Raw genomic sequence first — 6,616 nt, 5'->3', positions numbered from 1 at the left:
CGTCCTATTGCAGAGACACTTGTACATCCATGTTTGTTGCTACTCTTTTCACAATAGCTAAGAGATGGAAACAACTTAGGTGTCCCTCAAGAAGTGTGCAGGTAAATGGATGGAACTAGAAACTGTTATACTAAGTGAGTTAACACAATCTCAGAAAAAAAATCGACATATGTTCTCCCTCATATGTGGATCCTAGGATCAGACTCTGATAGAGAAGTATGACCTTTTATTGTGAGAGAAGTCCCCAGAAGCCACGTACAACCTAAAATGGCAGCTCCAACTGCTGTGAATGAACTTTTCATTTGGAGATAGCCCTGGCCAGCACTCATGAATAACCTGACATCAGAGTAGTAAGTTCCAAACAGTTTCTTTGGCAAACAACCTATATAAACTGCCTAGAATTTTCTTTGTTTCCATTTCTCTTTTACCTTAAAAGTACTACAGAATCTTAATTTCTTTGTAACATAGTGTGTTCTTTAACTAGATTTGCATTGTCAAATTACAATTCTTTTACAACACGAGTAAGTGCTTTCTTCGTTAATAATCTATTGTTTTTATATTGTTTCAGATCTGTCAACATTGTGGACACCAACAGGTTGTCTTAAAATTGAACTCATTTCTGACACTAATCAGAGCTAGCACAGACCTCATCATTAAGGATTCAGTCCCAAAAGATTTCCTCCCATTCCAAGTATCAACCATAAGTCCTAGGTTGTTACCTGTGGTGCTTCTGACAGGCTGGCTCTAAATCAACAGTCCCCACAACCTTCTCCTAAGGCTCTAGCATTTGCTGAAAATGGTCACAGAATTCAGGAAAGTACTCTGTTCACTACGATGTACCTGATATGAAAGGATATAGCTCAAGAAAAGGCATTAGGAGGGATGTGGGCACATGGGAAGGGGTACAGAGTTTCCAGACAAGGTGTGAAGGAAGGGATTTAGAGGTTCATCCTTCTCCAGGAATTCTACTCTTCACACTCTCAGCAGAACAGAAGTTCTTCAAGGCCACTTGTTCATGGGCCTTATAGAAGCTTCAGTACAGAGCCATGAATGGTTAAGCATTGGTCTCTGGTACTAAGATCAATCTTAAGTCACTCTTTGTTCTTGTAGAAGATGAGAGTAAGACAGAAAAAATTTAATTCTCTATGATGTTTAATACTGTCAATTTGACATGATCTAGAATCACCATGAGCCCACCTGTGAGTGGTTTTCTTGATTAGGCTACTTGAAATGGGAAGACTTACCCTAAATGTAGGTGGCATCTTCCACTTGAGGCATATAAAGAAATCTTAGGGGAAAGCTTTGGGGTTTACCTGCTTGCCTTTGTGTCTCACTGGTGAGTTCATCTACAATGTTCATAAATGTTTATTTGCAATCATTGTTATTGCCACTACTGCTGCTATCTCTTACTGACATCAGAACCCAGCTTCTTTTTCTACAATGGACTGAAGACCAGTGGCTCTCTGGGGATCCTCCAGGCCTTTAGCATCAGATTCAGAGTGCTGAGGTATCCAGCCTCATGGACTGAATACTACCAGTTCTCAGGCTCCTCAATGTGAAATTAGCCACTGTTAGACTACACAGAGTGTATTTTATGAGCCAAGCTAATAAATCCCCCTTTACTACAGATCCATTCTATCCATTCTGTTCTCTAGAGAACCCTGAATGGTACACAATCATTTTGCTAGCATATTAACAAATATTTGTAATGTCAAAGAATTTCAAGAGTTTTAGCAACACTGCCAGAAAACTGGGTCAAGCTTCAACTGTATTTTTTATTATACCACACTATCACAGTTTAGTAATGAATGACTCAAGGACAGAAGTGTATGAACCTATCAGTGTCTGCTATCTTCCTCTACCTTCAAATAAGAATGATCAAATTTCTGTTTTGGTGTCCTGGATTTCAAGATGTCCTTTCAGAAAAATACATGAGGCAACATGACTCCAAGAAACAGAAGTGAAGATAATTGAGACTGGTGAGGGCTCAGGTTTCCTTGGAAGAAGAGAGAACGAAGGATGGGCAGAGGGCAAGAAAGGAAGGAATGGCAAGGTCCAGGCTTTAGAATGGTTTGTTCTTATTTCTGTGATTTTAGTCAGTGAAATACAGACATTTTAATATGTGCCCAGGCACATACATAATAAATATATAAATATAATTTCTAAAAAAATTTTAAAGGAATTTGCTATTGAAAACCAATGTTCTTTCTGACTTCTAACTTCCTTCCTGTTACTCTGTATCATTAAGCAAACCAGATTTAGGGCAGAGTTCCACCTCACTTATTCCCACATGGGCTTCAAGTTCATTGTTAGGTTAATTAAACTGGTATGATGCAGTCAGAAATAGAATTTTTAAATGTACATCTAATACGTGGCTCCTCCTTTTCCTCCCCACCTCTCAGCTATACAGTATTATTACTCATTATTGTTATTAATTCATGGCTCCTCCTGTTTCTCCCCTATCAGCTATACAAGATTATTGTTATTACTATTAGTACATGGCTCCTGCTGTTTCTCCCCTCCTCCCAGCTATACAATATTATTTTATTCCACCTCTCATACTCACATTCTAGCATCTGTATTTAGTTCTAACTCATGATATGAATTAAATATCCTTAAAATAGCAAGTGTGTCAATGAAGAAGCCCAGGTGCATTAGAGATATCAGTGCTGGTGCTGTGGTAGGGAAGTGGTTGGAGAATATCTTCTACTTAAAAAAAAGAATGAATGTCAATCCAACCTTGCAAGAGAAGGCATATGTTTAGGATGTTTCTCAAAGGGTCATGGAAGAAAACAAACTCCTTAAAATGCCACAGTTCCACAAACAACTAGCTCTACTCTACAATCATTAGATTGATTTTCACACTAGGATATTTTCCAGTAAGCCTAGTAGCTAAAATGGCCAGGCTTTGAGCACTTCTAGGAGAACATGTACCCTTCAGGTAGGGATGGATGAAAGGTGTTAACTTTTCCTCTTTCTGAACACTCCTCTCACATGAAACTAATCATTAGGGACCCTTAGCAGTTAATCTTTATGTCTGTTCTCTTTTTACTTCTTCCACTCATCCATACACCCAAGAAACTTTTGATGCACTGGCAGACTGCTAGTCCCTGGCATCACAATGAACAAAGCCAGAGAAATGTGCTGCCCTCATGGGGTCCATATTTTACTGCTTGGACGCACAGAGTATATGTATGTAAAGCAAGTGAACAAGATGGCCTGACAGAATGTGAACTGGAAGGAGGAGTCTTCACTTCTCAAAGAGTGTCAGGGGTGAGTTGCTATCAAAGGCACAAAGCAGAAACAGCAGGTCATCCTATGGATAAGGGAGAGCTTACAGATAAGGCCTTGAAGTAGAAATGACTTTGCAAACCCAAACACCTAAGAAAAGAACAACATGCCTGGAGCAGAATAAAACAAAGCAGTGCTTGGTAAGGTGGGAGAGGATGCAGCGCAAGAGAAGAGAATCAGGTGGATTTCCACTGCATTCTTAAGGTGGAAGAAAGAATGTTGGCAGATCACACAGATGCAGAAAATCGGGAAAAAAAATCAAGATCTCTGACTTGAATAACCAGAAAACAAGCAGGAAGGACTGACTGTACAAAGGCTTTATTTACTGCACCGAGGACTTGTTTTTCTTTTATAGCTAATTTAAAAACCATTATCAAAGTAATATTCACATGATTAAAAAATAAAACAGTATTAAGACTTCCTAATGGAATGGAATAGTTCCCTACATCATCTCTCCTTAATTTCCACTGATCTCTTCCCCATCCTTCCCTTCTCACAGCCTCTGTCACCTGTGCTCATAATGTTGTTAAAGCTGATTATATATTCTATTGTATAATTTAATTGAGCCTTCTGTGTATTTTCTATATACTGGTTTCAAATGTACAAGGTTTATGTTACTGCATCTAGAAAATTACTGTTCTCACAAACCAAGTTTGTGATGTTTCCTTCTGTACAGCCTCAAAGACACAACTGCTGTGCCACTCAGTGTAGAGCATCCCGGAGGAGATTTATTCCTGAGGAGGATCAACTACCCTGAAATATGTCAATATCTAAACTCACATATTGTTTGTTAGTGGACTGCAAGTTCCACACTGACACCTGGCTTACTAGATGAAGATGAAGGTAAATTCATTTATTTTATTCTGAATAGGATACAAAGATTTGTATCAATGTATCTGAGATCCATTTACAAAGATTAGCCTTGAGGATGGCAATTAGTATACTCATTTTAGTATGAGACCAAAGCTATTCAATTTGTATGGTCAGCAAAAGGTTTAGGAAAGAAACTAGGGTTTACTGAAATTCATACCCTCCTACATCATCAAAAGTAATTTTTTAAAGTGCCTCAGAGATATGCCCACAGGCTATCTGATAGAAGAAATTTTTCAACCAAGGTTTCATCTTCCCAGGTGTTTCAATCTCACACCACAGATTAGCCATCACAACCTATCTCAGACACATGTGGATTACATTTCCCAAATCAACTTCATGACCTTTCCCTCTTAACCTACATTCCAACTAGTTTACATTAAAGACACAGGAATGAGTTATTTATAAGGAAAATAAACGTATTCCCTACAGTTCCAGAGGCTGAGATGTTCAGATTTGTGACTGATAAAGAATGTTAGCTTCCAAGATATTGCCTTGTGGTGTATGTCTCATGATAGAAAGGCAGTCATACTCTCATGACTTAGTCACCTAAATGGCTCATCTCTTCATACATGGAATCATAGGTCTCCAAAACATGAATGTAAGTGGGTTCACATAGTCAACCCACAGCAGAGAACATAAGGCAACGTAAGACCTCATCATCATCCATAAGGAAGTCATAAAGCTAGACAAAAACAGTATTATATGTATATAGGAGCATGTGCCTACTTACATAATAATTAAATAGAAAACAAGTATTCAATAGTGTTCGTAAAAATCATGTATTTAATACATTTAAATTTCAAACATTTATCTTTATCAAACAAAATAAATAGTAAATCTTCAACCAGCAATTATCAAAATCTAAATGAAGAGTTAATTTCCAAGAGAAAATCCAACTACCCAAAGACCTACACAAGAACAAGCCAGCCAGCATTCCAGCATGGAGAAGAGACAGACTCAGGAGCCCCCAACCACAACTGAGTAGCTGTTGGCAGTTAGCTGTGGGGGAGAGTTAATTTTCTTTAAGGATGTGGCCTCTGGAAAGTTGACCAAGATCCAATGGATGGCCCCATACACATGATAATCTGGGAAGCAAAAATTGGTCTTAATAGATTTTATTTAAGGACATGAAGTTAGGAGGGGAGGAGCTGCGTATTCACCAGGGGGGGAGTTGGAGGGAGGAATGAGGGGGGCATTTGACTAAAATACATTGTATACATGTATAAAATTCCCAAAGAATGAAAATATTATATTTTGAAAAACAGCAAGATGTATTTTAGTTTTAAAATTACCAAAGCTTTGAAAATAAGTATTATTATTTATGGTAAAACAGCACAATAAATAAATAAACAGATTAATTAAGTAAGTAAGTAAGTAAGTAAGAAAGTAAGTAAGTAAGTAAGTATGAAGTTAAAGTAGAGAGAAGATGCATATTTAGTGTAATGGTTCATTATGTGTACATTTGGATGGAGCCACATTGCCCAGATATTTGGACAAATGTTCTGGATGTTGCTGTTTATGTGGCTTCAGGTTTTTAGTGAGATTGACATTTAAGTCAATGAACTTTTGAGGTACAACCCTTCATAATGTGGAAAGGTTTCAGGCAATGAATTAAAGGCATGAATAAAGCAAAGTCTACCCTCTCCATAGTAAAGAAATTCTACCAGCAGACTGCCTTCGGACGTGACCAGTAGCCCTTCTCTGTATCTCCAGCTTGCCAGCTCACCCACCAGATATGATACTCACCATGAATTCTCTATTTACACCACTGCAAAGTACAGTTCTTTAAAGCCTCAATCACCATTTGCCTCCTCTGTATATGCACGCATCTTTTTGCACAAAACATTCTTATCTTCTTGGTTTTGCTTCTTTGGGGAACCACAATAGTCTATACATATAATATGTAATGGAGTCAGCTTCCAAATTCACAATTTCAGTATCTTACCCTTCTCTGTAACCTGGTATACCTTCCCTATAAATGCTTTGTTGTCAAAACATTCATGTAAACTTTGAGAGTAACAATTTGGCTAGGCACATTTACAATCTTTTAGAAGTTCATACATTCTAGAGGTTTCTGTTAATAGTCAAGTTCAAATGACAGTTTATGTATATCACACTTTCCTCAAGAAAGTTGAATACATTTGCATTTCCAATGGTGAGAGCATTAAGTATATTATGATGCATCAGGGTAAATATTAGAAAGTTATTAAAATGTTTCTGAAAAACAAAGTCACAAGTAATTTCTTAGTAGATATCAAATTTTTATACCAGTTGAACTATTACCTATGTTGTCATAGGAATTATGTTTAAAATGAAAGCATATTCAAAGATACACAGGCAATAGAGCTAATTCTATAAAAATGCTCATGAATTTTTATCTCTGGGTGGTGTTAATCTGAGTAATTTTCTACTTTATCCTTCTCTATACATTTCAATGATTTTTATATAAAAA

The sequence above is a fragment of the Nannospalax galili genome, unplaced genomic scaffold (assembly GCF_000622305.1).
Source record: "Nannospalax galili isolate Female #2095 unplaced genomic scaffold, S.galili_v1.0 scaffold846, whole genome shotgun sequence".
NCBI lineage: Eukaryota > Metazoa > Chordata > Mammalia > Rodentia > Spalacidae > Nannospalax > Nannospalax galili.
This window is presented reverse-complemented; position numbering follows the sequence as displayed.